General features: G+C 37.5%; 1 long non-coding RNA gene across 2 annotated transcripts in view; it reads right to left on the reverse strand.

Moving 5' to 3' along the window:
* The window catches only part of LOC145684969 (uncharacterized), a 262,367-nt gene that overhangs the window by 133,709 nt on the left and 103,090 nt on the right, over window positions 1-25,568 (reverse strand). For both annotated transcript variants that reach the window (XR_014131441.1, XR_014131442.1), the window contains exon 2: window positions 8,345-8,395. This is a non-coding gene — a long non-coding RNA (uncharacterized LOC145684969). The remainder of the gene's footprint in view (window positions 1-8,344; window positions 8,396-25,568) is intronic.

A 25,568-nucleotide genomic window follows, 5' to 3' on the forward strand; every position in this document is an offset into this window, starting at 1 on the left:
AATAATATTGGTCTACAAAGGTATTCAGAAGTCTTGCTAGAGGAAATATAAATATATTGAGATTATTATTATTATTATTATTATTATTATTATTATTATTATTATTATTATTATTATTATTATTATTATCGAATTGAAAATTCAATGGTGTATCTAAAATCAGGTAAAAGATCAGAAAAAGCACGTGTAGCCAACAAGCGGTAAGAAATGTGTGAAGTATTAAGGGCTTGCATTGAGGGTGCCAGGTAAACATGATTGGGAGCCACTGATACACGATACTGCATTGAGGACGACCCCTTCTGTACACGTCGTTCTTTGTCTAGGCCTTACTGACATGGAATCAAATAAAAAATAATGAAACAAGAAGTATATTATAAACAAAAAATCCTTACTAAAACTATTATATATATTTTCTCCACTAAATCTCATCAAATTATATATATAGATATATATAATATTAACAACTTGACTTCGGTGAACATTACATTATTCTTATTATATATTAACGGTGCTAACCTAACACGAAGCATTATAATAAGGATTTAAAAACAGCTGAAAGACAAATGACAAACATTACAAACAAATAGCATTTGTTTGTATTTTCTGTTGCATCTGATCAGATTTTATACGTATATAATTATTTTACATTACAGTATATTTTTTGAACAACTTGACTTTGATTAACATTACACTATGATCATTATATTTTAGAAGTACCAATCTTGCATAACGCCTTACAGTAAGATAAAAAGAGTGAAAAAAGACATTACTAACAAAAAGTATTTTTGAGATAAACATATTACATTTATTATATTTGAAAAGTACTTACTTAACATGAATCCTTAGAAAAAAATTTTCATATCTTGTCGATTAAATTGGGTCTAAAAGGGCCAGTGTCACTTTTTGGCAAAAAAAAATGAGATGTTCGTCAAATTTTAACGCCTATAAATGGATATTTTCTTTTGCAAGAAAAGCAAATATTAATATGAATAGTATATATACTCCAAACTACTTCGTGTTGACATTAGCCCTTTTAGTCCCAAGTCGCAGATATATAAAGTATGTGAACTTACATTGAAAAATTCTGGCTACTTTAATCTGTTTTGAAATTCTTCCAACTTATATTGGACATAAGTTTATTATCATTTTTGCTTAACTTTCCAAATGACAAATACGATTGACATTTGTCTCAAACTGCTTGCGTGGATTGCAAATTAAATTTGTGAACCAAGCCACGAAGATAGTTCTCTAAAGGTCTTTGAGTATACTCCTGTACAATAGTACGTACTCGACTTGCAGTTACTCTGTATTATTTTTTCTGCCGGTGGTCAATACTTGTCTAGCAACTTCTATTAATTTGATCAACAGAGTGCTCCTTTAACCGTGTATATTCGACGATAACCGTTTACGATAAGATAAAATTCGTTGCGCCATATAATTTTATGATAAAATTACGCGCATCTCTTTACTTTATTTCGTAGTTCTACCATATTCACTTTTTAATATTCGGCGACAGTTGCCATCGAAATTCATACAGTTATACGCAAAATAATTATAATAATTAATAATAATAATAATAATAATAATAATAATAATAATAATAATAATAATAACAGAATTACAATATCAATTACATAAACAATACCTTCGAATAAAGAAAAAAATAACTGTCACGCTGGGATTCGAACCCGAGTCACTGAAATGGCAGTTCTCTGCTTTCACACTTGATACAAAGATAAGAAAATAAACTAGTAGCTATGTTACATAAACATAGCACACACTATTTCTACACGTGTTGATGCAATTCAAAGAATGCAAAAATAATGTCTGCCAGTTTTTCTTCTTTAGAAATTAGAAGTCACGGTGAGGAAGAATTGCAGTAATATAAATCGGGACCAGTTAAAAACAATGAGGTAGCCTCATCTTGAAGAACGCTTCGCGATATTTTCCTCATTGACGAAGGTCTATATCACTTGTTTTTGAGTTAAAGAAGGAAACCTCGAGTAAGTCATTGTGACACTCATAAGGAACACCTCCTTATACGAGTATTAGTACGGGTATTTTGTGTATAGTCTTACATGCAATGCTTTTAACTAGCTAATAGTTTAGGCGGAAGATGAAGTGACGAGGTGGGTAAGTTTTTAGCGCATTGAACTTATATTCGGCGGACCCGCGTTCAAATCCCGGTCATTTTCTAACTTTTTCAAATGTTTCAATTTCAATTTCAATACATACTCAGTATGACAACCAAGATTTTCTCTCCTCCAGAAAGAAAAAAATGTTGGAATGAGGAGAATTGAAGAAGGTCTCTCAATGAAGGCAATCATTTACTAACTTATTTCCAGCAGTTGTTCTAGATTTGATATTTTCGTCTACTTTCAAGCATTTTTTGATTTATGTGTGATCAGTGTTTTTATTTCTTTGAATATACAGTATATAATGAAATAATACATTACATGCACAACAATATTGAGATTAACATATGATGTTCATTGGACAACACGCTCTAAACCAGAGAGGTTCATCTCAGAATGGAGAAATGTTTCGTGAGTCATCTACTCACAATTTTACTTGCATAAAGACTGGATTCAGTGCTACCAACTGTTGTCAGTGCCGAGAAAAGTTACGTGTAAATTGGGTTGCATCTGTCCAGGCGTTCTATCAACTGCAAATTACCTGGACCCCAAGTTATGGAATTAGAGCACTTAGGGTGGAGAGACTTTTGTTGTTGGATGTACTTAGATTTTCCTAACACGAGTAACACTATCTGCTATTGATCTAAAATATTCCAAGTAATTTTTCTTCTTTCTCTTTCTTTCCTTCTTTCCTTTTATTTCTTACTCCCGAATTTTGCGCCACCTTACTTCGGCAGCCAGGGTTGTTGCCCCGCTCACCCGCACCATGACACGGCACTGATCAATACCAACCTGCAACACTTTTCTGTGTTCACATGAATCGTAACTGGGCTGTTGTAATAACTTTGACTAACACTGTATAGAGATCCATATGTACGTTCTTTCAACACAAAGCAGGTGGTGTCCACTGAATACTTTTAATCTAATAAGCATTTTTATATTTCTCATGCCTTTCACGCTATATCTCAGGCTTTTTTGATGTGAGGCCCTTTGATCGCGGGGTCCTTTTGACTCGGGGCCCCTTTTGGCTCAGGGCGTTTTTGACTCGCGCCCTTTTGCCGGGGACCCTTTTGACCCGGCATCTTTGGACGCAGGGCCCTTTTGACGTGGGGCCCTTATGACCGGGGCCCTTTTGATGCGGGGCCCTTTTGTCGTGGGGCCCTTTTGACTCGGGCTCTTATGACCGGGGCCCTTTTGACGCGGGGCCCTTTTGACTCGGGCCTTTTTGTCCTCGCCCTTTTGTCCGGGCCCTTCTGACGTGACACCAGTTCAGAGAGGGCGTGGGACAATGAAACCTTTAGCAACGACCAATTGACTCACCACCCATCGTGACCCACGGACCAGATAAGTTGACCGAGAGTAACCAAATTTTGGTCACGGGTACCTTGATCCAGGTCTCACACCAAGGAAAAGCGTTTCTGAGAAAATTCGAACCATGGGGTCTCAGGGGAGCGTTTACCGGGACATGTAAAGGTAGTAGAAAATGACCGATATTAGTGTCGATTTCATAGTTTTCGCGGTCGCTGAGATCAATAGTGAAACTCCGATCGCATTAACTTTCAAATTCACCCTATTCGCCTGCGGGCCAGGGGTCAACGGTGGGGGGAGGGATACCGACACGTAAAAGTAATGCAAAATGACCGATATTAGTGTCAAATCCGTAGTTTCCGTGGTCGCTGAGACCAATGGTGATACTTTCATTAGCGATGATTTTCAAATTTAGCCACCATTGTATGCGGGCCTTGAGTCACCGGGGGTGGAGAATTGCGAAACATGTAAAAATAATGGAAAATGACCGATATTAGTGTCAAATCCATAGTTTTAGCTGTCGCTGAAATGAATGGTGATACTTCCACAGGCGTTGACTTCTAAATGCAGCCTCCATCGGCTGCGGGCTAAAGGCGTTGTTTTTTTAGAAAAGTGGAAACAGAGGATCATAGGGGCTTTTACCGGGATATCTAAAAAGTAGTAGAAAATGGCAGATGTTAGTGCCACATTCATAGTTTTCGCGGTATCGGCTGGGGGCCAGAGGAGTTTTTTTTTTCACAATTCGAACCAAGGGGGTCTGAGGGGGCGTTCACCGGGACACGTAAAAGTAGTAGAAAATGACCAATATTTGTGTCGAATCCATATTTATCGGGGTTGCTCAGATGTATAGTGACACCTCCGATAGTGTTTACGTTCAAATTCAGCCCCCATCGGCCTTTCCAATGAAAACACATGTACGTTGTTGGATATATATTTACACAAAATATATCAAATTTTAGAAATGTTTCTTAATTGTTCTCCCGTTGTTCAGTTTGTTTACATTGATATTTTATCTGATCCGTGCGAAGAACGGGCATAACAGCTAGTACGAAATGGTAAAGTGTTTGTCATGGACAAATTACAATGAATTCAATTATATAGATAATTATTATAATTATCATTGATAATTATTTCCTTGTTGAATTATAGATACTTTTCAGTTGAAAAAAGAATAAAGTTTGAAAGTCCCAAATCAACGTAAACAAACCAACGTAAAGGAAAAATATATAAAATTTTCCATATAATTAAGCGTACCGTACAAACTTAAAATTTCCATGTAATTAAGCTAAATTTCCATTTTTGTGTCGTTTTGTGAGCTTATTTCCACGTTTTGTGCGTCACCGGAAATGGGTCAATGTTATCCTACAAATATGGCGGAACAAGTTAATGCTGTTCCGCCAGGAACGATTTCGAGGTCGTTTCCTTCACATCGTCTTGTCGTGTTTTCTACCGTTTTCTAAGCCTATTTAGACGTTTTGTCAATCAATGGTAGTGGGTCAAAGTGGGCATTCAATGTGGGAAGAAAAATGATCCACTCTCCCACCAGTATCGAATTTCTAGGTCGCTTTTTCGCATTGTTTAGTGCATGTTTTGTACCGTTTCTGCGCATATTTTCACGTTTTGTGCGCCACCGAAAGTGGGTCAAAGAGGACCTACAAATATGGCAGAAAAAGACATATTCATCCCACATTCAAGGACAATTTTGACCCACTTCCACTGATGCACAAAGCGATACAAATCATGCATAAAAAATGTGAAGGAAACGACATCGACATTCGATGGTGACGGAAGAGCATTAAGTTATTCCGCTATACTTGTAGGCCATTTTGACCCATTTTTGTTGTCGCACTAAAGTGGAAATAGGAGCACAAAACGGTACAAAACAGGCACTTTACGATGCGAAAGAAACGACTTCCAAATTCGATAGTGGCGGAACAGTGAGCCATTTAACTCCCACTTTAAAGGCCCGTTTAACTCACCTCGGGTGATGCAGAAGACGAGAAATAATGCAGAAAACATATTTTAAAAAAAAGTACTAAGCGATGCGAAAGAAACGATCTAGAAATTCGATAGTGTCGAAACAGTAGGTCATTTTCGTCACACCTTGAAGGCTAATCTTGACACACTTCTGGTGACGCACAAAACGTGGAAATGGGGCACAAAACGGCACAAAACAGGCATTAGTCAATGCGAAAGAAGGACCTCGAAATTCGGTAGTGGTGGAGCAGTGAGTCATTTAACTCCCATTTTGAAGGTCCGTTTAACTCACTTTCGGTGACTCACAAGACGAGGAAGTAGGCACAGGAAACTTTTTTTTTTAAATAGTCACTAAACGATGCGAAAGAAACGACCTAGAAATTCGATAATGGCGGAACAGTGGATCATTTTCGTCACACTTTGGAGGCCCATTTTGACACACTTCTGGTGACGCACAAAACATGGAAACAGGGGCACGAAACGGCACGAAACATTTAATAGTCGATGCGAAAGGAAGGACCTCGAAATTCGGTAGTGGCGGAGCAGTGGGTTTTTCGTCCCACTTTCGAGGCCCATTTTGACCCTCTTCCAGTGACGCACAAAGCGTCGAAATAGGCGCACAAAAGGGTACGCGATGTGAAATTAACGACCTCGAAATTCGATAGTGGCGGAACTCTTGGTCATTTTTGTCCCATCTTAGAAGCCCATTTTGACCCACTTCCGGTGAGCACAAACGTGAAAATACGCGCTCAAAACGGCAAGAAACTGGCAATAAACGATGCGAAAGAAGCGACCTCGAAATTCGTTGGTGACGGAACAGTGATTCATTTTCGTCCCACCTTGGGGACTCATTTTAACCCACTTCCCATGACGCACAAAACGTGGAAGTAGACACACAAAACGGCACAAAACGATGTGGAGGCAACGACATCGAAATTCATTGGTGGTGAAACAGCAATAACTTGTTCCGCCATATTGGTAGGCTCATTTTGACCCACTTCCGGTTTCGCACAAAATGTGGGAATAGGCTCACAAAGCGACCCAAAACATGCGCAAAAGATGCAAAACAAAGTACCTCGAAATTCGCTGGTGGCGGAACAAGTTAATGACGCCGTGAGCACCAATATAAGTATATACCATCAAGGGTGAGAACTGCACGGTCTAATTTTTTTTTAGCCAAAGTAGGAGCCCAACCGAGATAGTGATGTCAACCGGCTCGGCTCGGTTCAACTGAGAGAACAGCTTGATCTGGCTTGGTTGAGACGATCCATCGACTGGGCTGAATTGAGCCGATGGCTTGAGCCGGCTTGGTAGAGACGAGTCATTGACTCGGCTCGAACCAGCTCCGTTGAAACGAGTCCATAGGCTGGGTTCGAGTCAGCTCAACTGAGCCGATGGCTCGAACCGGCTCGGTTGGGGTAAGCAATCAGCTCGGTTCGGTCCAGTCGATCCGAATTGAGTCGAGTTGGGGGAAATTTTTCTCAAGTCGAGCTCAAAGATGTCTGCTTCAAGTCAAGTCGAGTTTTAAAGAAAACTCGCTCGAACTCGCTGGTGTCCATCCCTATTGTATGCATGACGGGCATATAGAGTTCTTTCGAGGGGGATAGAATCATAAACATAATATATTTTGAAAGTGCTTAGTTTCACGGCTTTCTTCCCAGGGGGCGAAGGGATGGTAGTTATTCAGCATTTCTTATAAGTACCTTTTTTGAAATATGTAAAACAGTAACATGTGGACAACACAATATACACATATCTTCTTATCTTCAGTTTTAATTGCTGAGTTCAATTGCAATTAACAATTACAATTAACAATTACAAGTTTCAATTGCCAATTGCAATTAACAATTAAATGTTTCAATTGCAATCTTTGCGATTAACAATTAACAATTAAAAGTTTCAATTGCCTGGTGACCAATTGACAATTAACAATTGACGAAAAATTAATTGCAAATTTTATGATTGAATTCAATTGCAATTGAAATTAATTCTCAATTACAAATTGAAATCAATTGCAATTGCTTTTCAGAGCAATTACTTTCAATTGACTGATCAATTTGAATTGATTTCAATTGATTTTGCCCAACAATGATATACAGTGGCATATTTAATGGGGTTTCCGGGCTTAAGCTCCCCGAAATTGTATTTGCTATATTAAAGTAAATGAAATATCTTGCAGAATTTTCACATTTCCAAGAACAAAGCTAGCCAAACCCCCCACGAAACAAAATCGTAAATACGCCACTATATATATGTACCATACATCCTGAAAGGATTAAACTAGGACTAAGACCTGTCAAAATACATTACGTTAATTTTGTAAGCTTCTTTTGCCTCATTAGTGGAACCTCTGAAAATGAAATCCATTAATAAAAAGAAAGATTGCCTACGAGAAATAAAAACAATCTAGTTTAATAATTCATTATAGGCTAATTCAGTGTGCACGTAAGATTAATAGTAACTAGAATAATTTGTTTTGCAAAGAATATTAGCTTTATGATTCAATGATATTAACATATGTATAACCAATACACAATAATACACTGAGCAAGGCTATGTGATAATATGTAAAAAAAAAAAAAAAAAAAAAAAAAAAAAAAAAAAAAAAAAAAGTATCACGTAACAGTTTCAACACAATAACTGTGTCTTATCAGACTTCCACTCCTTCTCAAAATGGAAACAAGGCCTGATAGAATAGTTATGTATAACCAGTGGCGTATTTACGATTTTGTTTCGGGGGGGGGGGCTTTGCCTGGAAATGTGAAAATTCTGCAAGATGTTTCATGTTCTTTACTATAGTAAGTAAGATTTCGGGGGGCTTAAGCCCGGAAACCCCCGTAAATACGCCACTGTGCATAACTAATACTTTATATCAAGAGAAAGAGAGAGAAACAACATAACAAATAAATAAAATAAATACTTACATGCAAAGAAGAGGAATAAGCCGGATTCACTTTCTAGTCACCATGAGGTTTCTGAGAAGAAAAAGGGAAATAGATTAGTACACATCAAACTAAACATCCTGCAGCCTAACTAAAAATACAATACGATCTGTTACGAAGTAAGCCTACAGTGATCATAAAGGTGATCAAAAAGTAAGCCTGTAGTAAAATGTGTATATATTATTCAGCCAACAGATAGTATATACATTAGGTTATTTTTCGACAGTCTCCATATCGTTTGAAGCTCTTGTCGCATCGTGGGATGAGTTTGAAGATTCTCTCCTGGTAGAAATCGTGTCCTTGCGTATTCAGTCACGTTGTCACGAAGTGTTTTATTTCCCTCGTCTGAAGCGAACCGAAGTCCTTCTAGGTGCTCCTTCAAAGGTGAAAACATGTGAAAGTCGCTTGGAGCGAGGTCCGGACTGTAGCGAGGGTGGTCGATGATGATCTAGCAAAACTGATTTAACAGCGTGGTGATTTTCAGGACTGAATGTAGATGAGCGTTGCCGTGAAGGAATATGACGCCCTCGGTGAGAAGTCCTGGCCGTTTCCTCCAGATATTTCCATCCCTCCGTAATCCTCTACCAGCTGCCGTTACATGTTTCGAATTTCAGCAGCCGTTACATGTTTCTCCCACAGAAATCGAATAACTAAGCGGACTTCTTCGAGAGACCAATTTTTCAAACGGGTCGCCATTTGTGTTTGCCTATAACTAGTACCGTAGGTGGCAGGTGGTCGAAACTGCACAGTTGCCAACTCCATGTATTAAAATTATCCTCATTCCTCTATAGCAACGAAATTCCAGAAAATCGACCTTGTTACCTTAGTTTCCGATCCTCCCTCGCAGAACCTAGGCTACGAAAGGAATTGATTGCTGCTTACGTTACAAAGTGGATATACTTACCTCAACCAAATACTCGCCTTTCTTGTATAAAGATATTCACAAGCGTCCCGATTCTAAGCTTGTAACACGATACTCTATGTATTCAATACGATGAAGTTACTTGCAATCTCTCTCTCTATATATATATATATTCATGTTATGTTATGTACATTTTGTTTAACATCAAACCGTTTTATATTCTGTATTCGTACATTTCCTCCAATACAACTTATTTAAAATCAATGTGAATGAATACAGATTTATATCATAGTCTACAAGTTTATTTACATTAGTCGATGCTAAGTTCGTGATTGACAAATTCTGTACGATGTTACTTATACACCCTCTTTACGTTCTTCGATTACCAAGAGCTTGGATCAAGCGCCTTTCTCGTGACAAACGCTGCGATGATGGAATTGACAACTGGAGCTCATGCGATCGACATTTGGGTTGATGTTTTCGAAACGAGACAAGAAAAAAGTTTTTTTTTTTTTTAATGTAATCAAACCAATCCAATCCATTTGCCGTAACAGCCTTTTGTGGGCCTGAGTCACTCCAACGCCATCTGTTAGCGACCGGCCGGACCAGGTTAGCGACGAACAGGTTGTCACAGCGCTGCGTCTCCCTAGACCTAGAGCTCTCTAGAAATCTTTTCTTTATTAACATGACTCCCCATTTTGTCTCACCACGCTAGGTGGGCACTATAAATTGAGAAGCATTGGCCGGGATTCGAACTCAGGATCACGCTGACGTGAGTCCAGCGTTATAACCAGTAAACTACAGTATCTCTGATTTTCTCCGCTCCTCTCGTAAATCTTTGTAAAATTATCGTCTGGATTCATGAATTATTTCTCGTGTCCTCTGGATTCTCGGAAAGAGTTTCTCATCTCACCTCATTTTGTAAAGTTATTGTACAAACTTTATGCCCTATTTCCCCCCCTTGGTTTCATCTAAGAGTCATCAGAAGCCTTCTGTATCACGAGTGATGTGATATAAGAACATACATGCCCATATCCCATACATACGCAAGCGAATTTTTGAATGCCGTTTCTTATAACAACTAAACAGGGATTATCTTGGATGTGGTCGTTAATGGAGTCAACCTGTTAAAATCTTTACGGGTAACGGTAACTTTAATGGTGGATACCCATATCCCATACATGAAAATATTTCGTGTGATTCTTTGTATTGTCTTTACCAGAGTTTGTTTTCCTTGTGTTTTGTAATTGATATGTGGTGAGCATTTTCCAATTATTATTGTTACAAAATCTGCAAACAAAAAATCAAGGGAAGTACAAATAGAAGAACGTGTCCATGTGTATTATGTAGCACATGAGGCAACCTATCAGTATAGTATACATATGGGGTGTTTGTGTATATATATATAATGTGTGTGTGTGCTGGAATCTTTAGATAATATATTGGAGGGTATAAATTTTGTTCGTCAGTCACGCTGATTACCAGGTATAAGAAAGGGTGGCCACATTAACAGAAAGGGTCGCCAAACGATTTTTTTATATAGATATTTCGAGGCATAAAATTAAGAGCATGTGTTCTGGGTGGGTCTTCCTTATGTGCTTTGGAAGAGGGTTGATACAAAAAAATGAAATTTGGCAGCGGCTTCAGAATCAATCAATCTTCTTCATTACTCCTGTTGGCTATACAATCTTTGCATATACATGAATAGAAATCTAGAAAATTAACTTCTCTCTTAAAAAAAAATAAATAAATCACAACATAAATTATAATTGTACACATGACTAAAAAAAAGTCTACCTTTTAAACGATATGTTGATCTTAATCATTGTCCAACGCGAAATGAAGTTATGGATATCACATATGAACTGTTTACTTTTCTATGCGTTACATTTCGATAACTTTTTTCCATAAATTCGAAGTTCTACTTACATGATTAACATTATCATCGTCAAATAGACGTACAAAGTTATAGAAGCTTTTAACAAAATATATCTCTCTGAGAAGGGTACAATATTAATCATGCAAATAGAGCTGCAAAGTTATGGGAAAAGATAATAAAAGTATAACCCTTTGAGAAGGAAACACCCTCAACCATGCAAATAGAGCTGCAAAGTTATGGAAAAGGATAATAAAAGTATAACTCTCTGAGAAGGAAACAACCTTAGCCATGCAAATAGAGCTGCAAAGTTATGGGAAAAGATAATTAAAGTATAACCCTCTGAGAAGGGAACAACCTTAGCCATGCAAATAGAGCTGCAAAGTTATGGAAAAGGATAATAAAAGTGTAGCCATCTGAGAAGGAAACAATCTTAGCCATGCAAATAGAGCTGCAAAGTTATGAAAAAGGATAGTAAAAGTATAACCCTCTGAGAAGGAACCAACCTCAGTTATGCAAATAGAGCTGCAAAGTTATGGAAAAAGAAAATAAATGTATAACTCTCTGAGAAGGAAAAAACCTCAGCCATGCAAATAGAGCTGCAAAGTTATGGAAAACGATAATAAAAGTATAACTCTCTGAAAAGGAAACTAGTGTTGCCACGAGACGAGACGAGACGAGACTTCAGGCTGTCTCGTCTCGTCTCGTGCAAAACATGTCTCGTCTCGTGTCTCGTCTCGAAAAAATGTGCTCGTCCCGTCTCGTGTCTCGTCTCGAGAGGTTCTGTCCCGTCTCGTCTCGTCTCGTCTCGTTTGTCTCGTTTTGTCTCGTCTTGTCTCGTAAAAATATAGCAGCATACCATGGGAACGAAAGTAAAATGTAGCAGGCTGCACCATGCTAATCAAGATACAACTAACAAGGGAAGAGAGGGAGCTTATATATCGAAGTGGAAGATGGTTTATATACCAATCGAAAGCACTAATGACGCCTATTACAAAACTGTAATAAAAATTTTCCGAATGCATATACTGTGCGAGTTATATGAATATACAGGGTGTCCAGAAAATCCATTTCCACCCCTTGAAATCGCAAACGATGAGACAGATGCTAAAACTGGAAAACACGTTTTTGATCATTATAAAAGTACAATGTATCAAAGCAAACATTGTTGTCCCAGGGCCACCCGCAGAGTCCCAGGCGGGATCCAACTCAAAAATTACAAAAGGTAAGGGGTCAAGTAGTACAGTGTATATCGTTCGAAACTTCTTAGGAAATGAAAGAAGACGAACAAGTCCCAACTCTCTAAAATTACCCTTTTGCAAAATGGCCGCCGGTCAAACTGTCAGCAAAAACGTCATTGTAGAGTCTATGGCCACCCTCCAAAGAAAGAAAAAGAACTGAAACGGTAAGACAGATGTAAAAAAAAAAAAAAAAAAAGATGTGTGTCATCTTTTCAAAAGTACAATGATTGAAAGTAAAAATATTTGTCCCAGGGTCCTCCACAAGGTTCCAGACGGGGTTCTACTCAAAATTTTCAAATGGCAAATATGGTCAAATAAAGCTGTTGAGAAATAAAAGAACACGGAACAAGTCTCGATCCTCTAAAATTACCCTGTGTAAAATGGCGGCCGGTCAAAATGTACATCTTCATTTCAATTTTCTGAGCACGTTCACTTTCCATTTTGCAATCGGCACTTGTTTTCATTCTGAGACATTTGTACGTATTTACTCTTCCTGGTGCAAGGAATTCTTTCGTTTGAATCATTTTATAATTGATAAAACAGATAACGAGCATAAGTACCACTGTTGTGCAGTCATAAACATAAATAAGTAGAGGTAAGAGTCTTTACTTCTGATGGCTCCAACCTCTACTTATTTATGTTCGTGGAAGTACATTATATGTTAACTAGTCAGTTCTATACTCAAAGATGTCAAATGTTGTCGTTTCTTTTCTTTATGTCTTAATTTGCTTTTATTTTATTATTTTTTTCTTTATTTAGATATTATTGGGCTCAAAGAGCAGAATCTCACAGTAGGGGCATTTCCTTTCTTTCCGTTGAGTACAAGAATTAAAGTGAAAATAAACTAAAACCCGGTTACAGAAAGAACAACTAAAATGCAAGATGTTTGCACAGTATTATCGTAGAGCGTCCATACTTGTTCTTTCTGCTTTCATTTAATAACAGCTTTAAACGATGTGCTACTTGACCTCCCTTGCCATTTGAACAATTTGAACATGACCCCGCCTGGGACATTGTGGAGGACCCTGAGACAAATATTTTTACTTCCAATCATTGTACTTTTGAAATGATGACACACATGTTTTCCTGTTTTGACATCTGCCTCACCGTTTCAGGATTTTTTTGGGGGTGGCCATCGACTTTACAATGACGTTTTTGCTGACAGTTTGACCGAACGCCATTTTGCACAAGGTAATTTTAGAGTATTGAGACTTGTTCCGTCTTCTTTCATTTCCCAAGAAGTTTCGAACGATATGCTACTTGACCCCTTACCTTTTGTAATTTTTGAGTTGGACCCCACCCAGTACACTGCGTGGCCTTGTGACAAGAATTTTTGCTTTGATACGTTGTACTTTTAAAATGATCAAACATATGTTTTCGAGTTTTGGCATCTGTCTTATCGTTTGCGATTTCAAGGGGTGGTAACGGATTATCTGGACACTCTGTATATCCATATAACTCGCATAGTATATGCATTCGGAAAATTTTTATTACAGTTTTGTAATAGGCTTCATTAGTGCTTTCGATTGGTATATAAACCATCTTCCACTTCGATATATAATCTCCCTCTCTTCCCTTGTAAGTTACAAGTATTATCAAGAACACACAAGACAAGAAATGTCACGGTAGCTACACCGTGAAGCCTTCACCTCTGGTGTATGTGGTAGTCGGTTCGATCTCGGTTAGTGCCATGTGAGCTTTGTGGTGGACAAACATTGAATGTGTGTGGGGACTGCGATGGCTCAGTGGTAGAGCGTTCACCTCTGGTGCTTGGGGTCTCGGGTTCGATCCCAGCCCCGTCAAGTGAACTTTGTGGTGGACAAACACCGTGTGCGTGGGTTTTCTCGGGGTTCTCTCGTTTCCTCCCACTTTCTTCATTCCACCATTTCATTCATTACTCATCATCACTGTCTCCTTTAGCCAACCGGCATAACCGTGGGAAGTAAAACTCAAAGATTTCATTTCATTTTTCGAATGTGTGTGTTTTCTCGAAGTTGTCTGGTATCCTACCACTTTCTTCATTCCACTAATTTTCCCATCATCATCCATTCGGCCAAAGTTGCCTAAGGGTCTTCAAAATAAATTCAAATAAGCTCACAAGGCAAGGACAAATAGTTTACAAGATAATATATCTCTGCTGTTAGTTGTCTGAGGCTTCTCGACCCTGGCTTTTTTTTTTTCACTCTAAAACATTGAAATTTGTTTCACCAGTTTCAATACACGAATATACAGTAAATTGCTCATAGGTACGTCGAAGATGAAGACACTAATGTTAAATAATGTTTACACGACAAGCAAAGTTCGATGTAAAGGTGTCATCATCCCCGACACTATCGTATACTATCAGCCCACTTGCTTTATAGTGTCTGTATATATATATATATATATATATATATATATATATATATATATATATATATATATATATATATATATATATATATATATATATATATATATATATATATATATATACAGAGAGAGATGGAAATATATATATAAATAAATAGAGAGATAGATATGTGTATACACTTTGATTTCATATATTCCAGCCTTTAGGTTTCACAGTGTTAACCCATAACAATCCAAAAACTACTTTCCATTTTAGCATATATAGATTTGTTGCAATTTTTTTTTTTAAAAAAAGCTCGGAACCAAATAATTTTATTGAGTAATGGAAAGTATTTGATTGAAATTTTATATGTTACTGCACAGTAAGCTCTACTTAAAGTGCCATAGTAATGGGAGCTGAACGACACATCGGACGAAAGAATGCTTGGGGCCAGTCTTCATCTCCATGGTTCAAATCTGTTCCCATGTGCTACTATGTGATGCTTGCCTCGTTTGTGTAACAAACTCATGACAGTACACCCAGATTAGCTAATGGCTAAAAAAAAAGTTGATTTTTGGGTGGCCATTTTGGATTAAAGATCCTTACATTGTCGGGATCTATTCGCAATCATACAACGTACATCTTCATACCAAGCCGAGCGGTCTGCGGCGATAGACCATCGGCTTGAAGGCCCCGGGTTGAGTCCCGGAAGGGTCATGTGTATGGATTTTAACAACATTTGTTTTTTCGTACTGTGTCAGGGGGGGAATCGTACGGGATAAAAGGATTTCAGTCTGAGAAAAATGGAGAGAATATCCTCCCCAGGATACTTTCATGGGAGTAAGGAATTAGTAAAAATATAGGATATACATTTTATAGCAGGTTTAAAATTATGGTTTGGATATCCTATTTCTTTTCTGTTAATTATATTCTTCAATGTTCGAATTTTGATCATTCTCATGATATTTTCTGCTTTCAACGGAGTTCCATGAATATTATACCAAATGTTCTTTACACTTATCAAGTTCGAGAGGTTTAGTGCGCCTGTAAGAAACAATTTCTGAAGATAATTCAGGTCCTAATGAATATTATTCACTAGGAAAGGGAAGTATTTCCCTCCTCTCGAAGCAGAGGGCAATTTCGCACTCTGGTCAGATCAAACATTTCCGCGTAACAAAACGAAGGTCCCCCTGTAAAACTTCTTTACCTAAAGTGTTATTATTGGTATCATAAATTTGCTGAAAGCAAACAATTTGAAGGGTTCGTCGATAATATATTTGCTTCTTTTGTCGTCCGCCCGCCTTCCAAACGAAGAGGTGAATTTTACAACATGACTGCTGTATAATAAGCGAGCGATTGGTAAAATGGTAAAAGTGTGTTTTTATGTGTGTGTGTATGTGTGTGTGTGTGTGTGTGTGTGAGAGAGAGAGAGAGAGAGAGAGAGAGAGAAGACAAAATTTTAGTTGCAAGATGACATACTTCAATTGCCGTTTTCGGTTCATATAGCAAAAAGAATACCGCCACCAGAGAATAAAAACAAGTGTAGACCTTACCCAGTTTTCAAATTGAATAGATGGTGGTGGTAGTTCGGTTTCTTGACCTTGTAAAAATCTTCCCTGTCTTTGATTTTGTTTGTCATCATTCCAGCCAGAAATAAAAAAAATGAGAATTCCTCAGTTTACAGCAAGGGGAATTGGGGATAAGACATTAAGGATGATATTCCTGGAAGCTCATGTATCACGATTGTTTCATTCAATAGACAGAGGACACTTTTCTATGAAGGTTTTTCAACATGTTTTCTCACAAAGGGGATTTTCCTTTTGCAATCTATATGACCACTGGCAATTTCAATCTTGGCCATTCCCGCCAGCGTTTTCATTTTCGAGACACGAGACGAGACGAGACATTTCACGAGACGTCCCGTCTCGTCTCGTGTCTCGTCTCGTTTCCGAGACGGGACAAGTAGTCCGTCTCGTCTCGTGTCTCGTCTAAGAGGGTTCTGTCCCGTCTCGTGTCTCGTCTCGTTTACGAGACGAGACGAGACGAGACACGAGAAATGTCTCGTCTCGTGGCAACACTAAAGGAAACAACCTTAGCCATGCAAATAGAGCTGCAAAGTTATGGAAAAGGATAATAAAAGTGTAGCCCTCTGAGAAGGAAACAACCTCAGCCATGCAAATAGAGCTGCAAAGTTATGATAAAAGAAAATAAATGTATAACCCTCTGCGAAGGAAACAACCTTAGCCATGCAAATAGAGCTGCAAAGTTATGAGGAAAGAATAATAAAAGTATAACCCTCTGAGAAGGAAACAACCTCAGTCATGCAAGTAGAGCTGCAAAGTTATGGGAAAAGGTAATAAAATATAGTACACTTAGCAAGGAACAACCCTTATCATACAAGTAGAGCTTCGAGTTATGAATGTAGCCCACAAAGAAGAAGACAACTTCATTCATAAAATTCGAATTTCGAATTTAGAAAGCGGGGCCTCAATAGCTTAGCGGTAAAGCTTTCACCTCTGGTGCGTGGGGTTCCTGGTTCGATCGAAGTCCCGCAAAGTGAACTTTGTGGTGGACAAACACCATGTACATGGGTTTTCTTGGGGTACTCCCGTTTTCTCCCACTTTATTCATTCCATCATTGCATTCATTTCTCATCATCGTGTTCTTTAGCCTAGCCGGCATAATCATGAGACGTAAAACTCAAGGATTTCATTTCATTTCATTTTCGAATTTAGATCGTGACAGAACTGAATTTTCATCATGAAATAATTTATATTAGAAACAGAACTGCATAGTATAATTCGCTCTGTCTTAGAGTTTGTGGAAATTTTCTGTTAATTTTCAATACGAATAATTTTTTGGGTATAGAATTTTAATTGTGTTCGTCTTAATCATATTTATGAGTTTTCAATTGTCCATTCGTTTGTCGTATTCTTCCTTTCGAATTCATTTGAAAGAGTTCCACTAGGGCTTATTTCATGTTGAAATAATTTCCCTAAACTCATTGGGCCAAGATTTTTATAAACATTGCTGGAATGTGATGAGAAAATCTTTATTTGTGCTGGCATTAGCTTATTGATGAATTTTGGTTAGGTAAAATTCAGTATGTTTTCAAAGTTGAAGTTGGAATAAATCATTTCTCCATTTTATCTTTTAAAAAAACTATTTTCTTCCTTTTAGTCAATTTTTTTTAATAAGGTAACACAAAATAACCGGCCAAAGATTATTTTATTTTATAACTGTATTTTGTAAAAGCATTGTTAAAAAATTACTGTTATTTTTATTATTTACTTTTTAGTATTTATTCAATACTAGCACCAATTACCCGCTTCGCTGGGTTGAATTAAGAAAAAATGGTATAACATGTTCCGTTAGTCAGTTCCTTTTTACTATTTCTAAAGCGCTCTTTGATATGAGTCATTTTCGATGATTTTTAAATATACCCCTCACTCACCATGTTGCGGGGCACGGGATCGAAAGTGTCATTGTTCATCTCAGCGGCCTCAGAAATTACAGATTCGACACTAATATCGGTCATTTTTGATTATTTTTTAAATGTCTCTCCCCCCTCCCTTAAGTTACACCGTCAAGGTGATATGACAAAAATCATCTCAGGTTCGAACTTCATCTATGTTGAAAATTTGATCGAGAGCGGTCGGGTGGGTCAAGAGATATTAAATTTTATTTAGTTTTATATATCTGTCCCCTCTCCTCCCCCTCCCCTAAATTCTACAGCCAAAGTGATTTGATAAATACCACCCCAGATCCGATCCTCATCTATGTTGAAAATTTGATTAAGATTGGTCTGGTGGTTTAAGCGTGATGAAGTCACAAAGACAGTCACTTCTATTTTCATTTTTTTTTTTTTTTACATACTCGTATCTCCCCTCCCCTATGTTGCACCGTAAAAGTGAAATGAAAGAAACATCCCAGGCATGAACTTTATCTATGTTGAAAGTTTGATCGAGATCGGCCGGGTGATTGAAGAGTTTTTAAGTTTTAGTATATTCATTTTCATATATTTGCCCTCTTCCCCTCCCCCTCCCCTAAGAGCTACCGTCAAAATGAAATGATAATAAACTCCCCAGGTTTGAACTTCATATATGTGGAAAATTTGATTGAGATCAATTGGGTGGTTCAAAAGTTATTAATTCACGAACATAGTTACTTTTATTTTTATATTTATTGACTTTTGTATATCTCCCCCTTCTTCCCCTCCCCTAAGTTGCTCCGTCAAAGTGAAATGATAAAAAAAAAAAACATTCCAGGCCTGAACTCTACCTATGTTGAAAATTAGATCAAGATCGGACTGGTGGGTCAAGAGTTATTACTGAGAGAATCTTGTTTTATTTATTTTTTCTATCTCCCCCTCCTCCCTTCCAATCAACTCCACTTTCAAAGTGAATAGCTAAAAACACTCCCAGGCCCGAACCTCATGACTGTTAAAAATTTGATCGAGATCGGCAATTTTACTTGCATAAAGACCTGACTCAGTGCTACCAACTGCTGTCAGTGCGGAGAAAAGTTACGTGTAAGTTGGGTTGCATCTGCACAGGCGTTTTACAAATTGCAAATTATCTGGACCCCAAGTAATGGAATTAGAGCACTTAATGCAGAGATGCTTTTGCTGGTGGCTCTACTTATTATTTAAAAAAGTAAATGTATTTATCATAATAATAATGTGTAGTTATTTATGTAAATTGGGCCGCCATTTTGGAAGCCGTTTGGGATATCCCTACAAATGCTAAAAGGGAAATTTTACTTAAAATAAAAGGTAATATTTGTTATTATTTTCAAACTACAATATGACTTACCGCAAATTTGTCAAAATTGTAGTTCAGATGTACTCCAGATTTAGATATACATAAGTGATATACTCCATGTTCGTATTTGAACATTTGAGACCCCTATTGCTATCAGCGGCGTAGCGTAAGGGAACGCCGGTATGCCCGGCATCCCCTGTTAATAAGAAAAGGTACGTATTTCATTATATATAAATTGTTTGCTTGTAATTATCACAATTATTTCCACTGCAATCTTCTGACGCGCTCTCTCGACTTACTTTGACAAGAGGAACCTACGCATGCGCGTTGCTCAGATGCACATTTTCTGTCTTTCCTCCTGTCGTATGCTATTTTCCTCGGGCTTCCAGGCCTACTGAAACCATCGGGGTTTTCGTCTGCTTTCTGATGAATGCGCATGCGCAATACTTCCCTTCTCACTCCTCCTCATCCCTTGCAACCCTACATTTGCTTTAGATATACGCTGGCATATTCAAGTATTTCCAACTGTATATATTTTGAACTAAGCTATAGTTTCTGAACAGAGCGTACGAGCCCTAATATAAAGGAAATAGAACAAAATGGAAATGGTTAGTTCAATGCATTTTTGAAGCATGCCGGTTATGTAAATAATAGTATTAAAATAGTTATGCCTTAATCGTAACTAAATGCATCGTAATTGTAATCTTCATCGTAAAGGAGCTCACAGACGCAGGCATAAATTTAAAGCATTCTGTAGAATTACGGTCACCGATCTGGTAGGACAAGAGAGCCACCACTCCCCGTCACTCGCAAAGATTGTGCCAGGGCCCTTCAGTCACTGGCACAAATCTCGGGGACATAAGGGAACATGTTCCCTACTATCTTGTCCCCCCCCCCAATAATCCGATTTGAGATTGTGATGATGATGATTTCTATCCGACTGCCACAAAGGCAGCTGATGTCCTTTGACTTGTTTCATTTTTAAAAAAGAATCATATTCTTTAATATTTCATTGTCATTAATTATTGTTAGTCTATTTTCAACTATTTGTTTAATTCCTGTAACAATTCCTATAATGCTATTGTGGTAATCATAATTTTGCTCAGATAAGAGTATTGTTGCGCCAAATATAGGCCTGATTGATTTTCTTTCATAGTTTTGGGGAAGTCATTATTTGTATTGTTATAAAACAAATGTCCTAAAATTTTAATGTGGATCATTTGGATGCGTAAGTAGAAACATGTCAATTATTATTATGCATATATTCAAATTTCAGAATGTGCTCACGGCACTGAGTTGTAATAATGATATGTACCACTATTTCATCTACATCATTTGGTATATAATATACGAGTACAACAGGTTTACCTCAGAAATCTGATTCATCTACTGTAATATGAGTCTATTCTCCCCTCCCCCCACAATAAGCCTTAAAATGTGCCCTCCTGCCAATGTTAGAGACAACTCTGCTCCCCTAATCCTCCACAGCATTTTTTCAACTTCATAAATATTTTGAACATCGTTAAAAAAGGAAAGGATTATGAGAACAGTCTTACCCATCCCACGAACGTTGAAGACAGATTTGCGCCCTTGACTTCAGTATCTGGATACAGAAACAGGCCCCCAGAGTTGGTTTAAGTGCTTTGTATTTACATCTTCAAATGATATATACACCCAGGCCCATATTCACGAACGGGCGTCTGAGTTCCGGACCCAAGATGACAAATTTCTAGGGGCGATATATATATATTTGTAAGAACGAGATTGACGTGTGGTATGTGGAGAAAAAAGCCGCCCACGAGAAAGAAATGAAGGGAACGATACTGGACAATGTTCATACAAAAGTGGAGCCTAGTTTTCTCGTCACAACGGTAGTGGCAAGAAGGAGCTGAGACAATTGGTTATTAAATTCTAACGTAATCCACGCATTCACCTCTCTATGCCCCACTAGACCTCCAATTAGGGGGGCTTCCTCCTAAATTTTGTATAACCCTATATTTCCATTCGGAATAGCTATGTATTGCTGCTTGCAGTAGTACTATATCGCACAAATGACTAACTTTGGCATCCCCCTTTCGGAATATCACGCTACGCTACTGATATTATATATATATATATATATATATATATATATATATATATATATATATATATATATATATATATATATATATATATATATATATATATATATATATAAAAGATAATTTCACATGATGGGAAATATATTGAAGAATTCTTATAAAACGACTTTTAAAATGGGAGGAAATTATCTGGCTTAGTACAGAAATAAATTTGTTTACTGAATAGATTAACCTTTATTCACAGTCAATATATATGTGAATAAAAAGACATTTGGGGTTATTTCGTCTCGAAAATGTGTGAGAGTTCTATCTCGTGTCGAAATGAATATTTGTTCGTTTTAAAAAAGGTCTGTCCAGTGTCGGATATTGTCACGAAAATTCAGTGTCGTGTTATCTCATAGGTCCTAATATTACAGGGTGTCCAATATACAATGCAACCCGGAGTTTGGGATAGTAAACAATGAAAAACAAACTTTGAAATTATCATGATAAAACGTTTACTTACATGCATCCGGCAACACTGGTACTATCAGAAATGACTTACCAGCTCTACAGCGGATACTGGGAGTGTTCCCTGTTTTGATTCAAACACTGGTTCACACGTTTCATCAGGTTGGCAGCAACTTTAAGAAGATTAGAAGTGTTAATGTTCTCAATGGCACTGCGAATGTTCGTTTCCAGGTTTTGAACAGTTCGAGAATTGTTCCTGTATACCTTTTGCTTTAAATAGCTCCATAGAAATGAATAGTAGTGTTGCCGAGTGCATGTAAGTAAAAATTTTATCATGATAATTTCAAAGTTCGTTTTTCATTGTTTTCAGGAATTGCATAATGTAGACAGATCCTTAACACACCTTTTGATGCACTGAAACATCAGCAGGGTTGCCAATTCAAAGTGTTAATTTATGAAAAATACGATTTCCCTGGTTCCTTCTTACAGAGGCTCCATCCTATTAGTTATCGGTGGAAATGAAAAACTCTTTTTTCTACTCCATAGTTTCCAAGCTACTCCAACTAAACAAACTCAAATTAAGGACAGAACATCCATACGTATGAGTTAATTTACGTTTTGCAAAAAAAAAAAAAAAAAAAAAAAACTGATTTACACCTTTGGTTACATCTGGCAACACTGTGTGGTTCCTAGCGTACTTCAATAGTTGCACCCTAGTTTAAAAATATAGATCTATACATGAACAAGACTTCATTTTGGTATAACCATTATTTATGTGTCACTTCAGGTTCAAAAGTTCTACTATCCTAAACTCCAAGTTGCATTTTATATTGGACACCCTGTACAACGGGTGGGCAAAATGCTGGAAGCCTTTTGACATAAACAAATTACTTTTCCTTATTCTCGAGAGTAATATATGAAATTGTTTACATTCTTAATAAACGACATTTAAAATCAACTACCTTCAAAGCAAAAATAGTATACGAAAGAACAGAACTGGACAATCACACCTTCTTCAAGCGCAAGTGTCATCTTTAGTCTTTTCAGGCTCTGTGCCCTCTCACAATTGCAGGCCCTCTGTTTCTATATCTCCTCCCTGAGGGCTGCAAATAGCCTTGCTTTTCCCCGGACATTTCGGCTTTTGACTACCTTGTCTGGTATCCGGTATGACCTCAAAACCGGACGTTAAATGGCCGGTAACTTTTCGTCTTACTAGTCCTCTTCTCTGTTCTATTCAGATTATTCTGGAGTGACGAAAGGAATCATTGGTTGATGAACATGGTTAAAGCAGGGCTTATAATACGCTTTGATATCGATCTGTCGTGCGCGGAATTTGCTGAAGACTTGAAGGCAAGAGAATTTACTGAACTTATCAAAACTGCTTAAAGAGGCCTCATCCCGGCGAAATTAAAATACCGCTAATTTTACAGTAATTATGTGATATCTTCAAATAGATAAAAGATAATCGAAATGTGGAACAAGAGCGCCCTACACAATATTATTTTGCGTGAGGTACCGTTATCACAAGTCACCTAGTGCCTTTCCGTTTTCAGCTGTTTAGAAACGCGAAAATAAATGCCGATTTTCAAAATGGCTTGAAATCGAAAGCACATAAGTGAGTCGTGATAACGGTACCCCATGTAAAATGATATTGTCTAGGGCGCTCTTGTTCCACATTTTGATATTTTTTTTTTATTTATTTTGAAGATATCACATAATTACTGTAAAATTAGCGGTATTTTAATTTCGTCGGGATGAGGCCTCTTAAGGTCAACAAAGGTACATTTGCAGGAGCGCGTGTAACATTGCTTCATAATCATCTACATCTTCCAATTTAAGAATGCCTCCAGATCCAGTAAAAATATGTAGGCCGTACTATAATATATTACCAGACCCAGCGGAGCTAGTAAGACATATTTTGTACATGCTATTATAACATTGCCAATTGTATTTGCTTTTCCGTTTTAAATACGATGTATTATTGATGGTAGACCAGGGGCGTCATTTCAGACCGCCTGAGGGAGGGGGGGGGGCAAGAGTACCGCCGACATAAGGCTTTCACGTTTTGTACTAGTATATTACTAGACAATCGATTAAAGTACATATGAATTCCTCAAACTCTTGGGGAGGGAATTGCCCCCTCCTGCCCCCAAGTGACGTCCCCGTGGTAGAATACAAAAATTACATGTATACCTACGCAGGCCCGCAACCAGGCACAGAGGTTTGGGTGGGCCATGAATATGTTAGGGGGGGCCAAGTCATTAAAAAATCTCTTACGAATAGCTAAATTGTGTTTTTTGCATTAATAATAGCATTTTGTGTTAAATTCTGGGGGCCACGAAAAGTTTAGGGGGCAGGCCCCCCTAACCACCATCTGGTTGCGGGCATGCATCAGAGATGGAGTGTGTCAGTGGGTCGGTGGGTCAGTGGGTCAAGTTTTCTGAGTCGGTCAGTGGGTCGTGGGTCAGCAGCATGTGACCCACTGTGACCCACCACCCATCATGACCCATTGCGACCTACCGACTCAGTATGATCTACCGACCCACTCTGTTCACTGCATTGTAGACAGTATCTTCTGAAGACTGGTAAATTTGTCATCGTTTTACTTTCAAGACCTTCATTTCCCTTGCTTTTCCATTTGTTTCCGTCTACTTACCTGAGGTGAGTATATCTAACCAAGTGAAAAATGAACTTGAGGCACTTTTGGATATTGATATTTTTAATAGTAATAATAGAAATAGGACTTATACTACTACTTGGCTTTCGAGTTTTTAGAGGAGCTAACTACTGGAAAAATTACATTTTTGAATCACTGTAATATATAAATTATTATATAAAAAATTGAATGTAACTATGTTTGCCTGATCATCACTGTCAAATTGCAAAGTCAAATGAAATTACTTTTGGTATATAGTTAGGCCTTAATCCAAACTGGGATGTTATATTGCTTTCATTATAATACATAATATCCTAAGAAGGTAGGGCCTAGTGAGGATCCGAATTTTTGCGAAAAAATTGAGTATCTGGCAAGCCGTTAAACTTACGGAGCTAAAATTCAGTGTATTAACTCTTTATTGAAAACAAACAGAATGTGTCCTAGCATTTTTTTTTTTTAAATTCTCCTTTATGTGTGTGTGGGGGAGGGGCACTTTCTTTATATGGAAAATTGGTAGTGAGTTGGTTTGTAAAAATGATCGAAAACGATCGATATTAGTTAAGAAAAAAAAATCAGAAACAAAAAATACAGTGCTTGGCTTCATATATCCATTGCTTTCTACTATAATAATTGCTGAAGCTTATGTTTATTATATGAAGCACTTACAGCACAGAGCAATCAACCCATAAAGTTGCGAGAAAATAAACATAAAATTTTTACTGTAAACTTAATTACACGGAAATTTTAAGTTTGGATTGTACGCATAATTATATCGAAAATTTTATTTTTTTACCTTTACGTTGGTGTACTTACCTTGATTTGGGACTTTCAAATTTCATCCTTTTTTCCACTGAAAAATATCGATAATTCATCAAGGAAATAATTATACTATGATAATTTAATTTAAATTCATCGTAATTTGGCCCATTGCAAACAGCAGTG

Source organism: Thermobia domestica, chromosome 5 (assembly GCF_964235325.1).
Source record: "Thermobia domestica chromosome 5, izTheDome1.hap1.1, whole genome shotgun sequence".
Taxonomy (NCBI): domain Eukaryota; kingdom Metazoa; phylum Arthropoda; class Insecta; order Zygentoma; family Lepismatidae; genus Thermobia; species Thermobia domestica.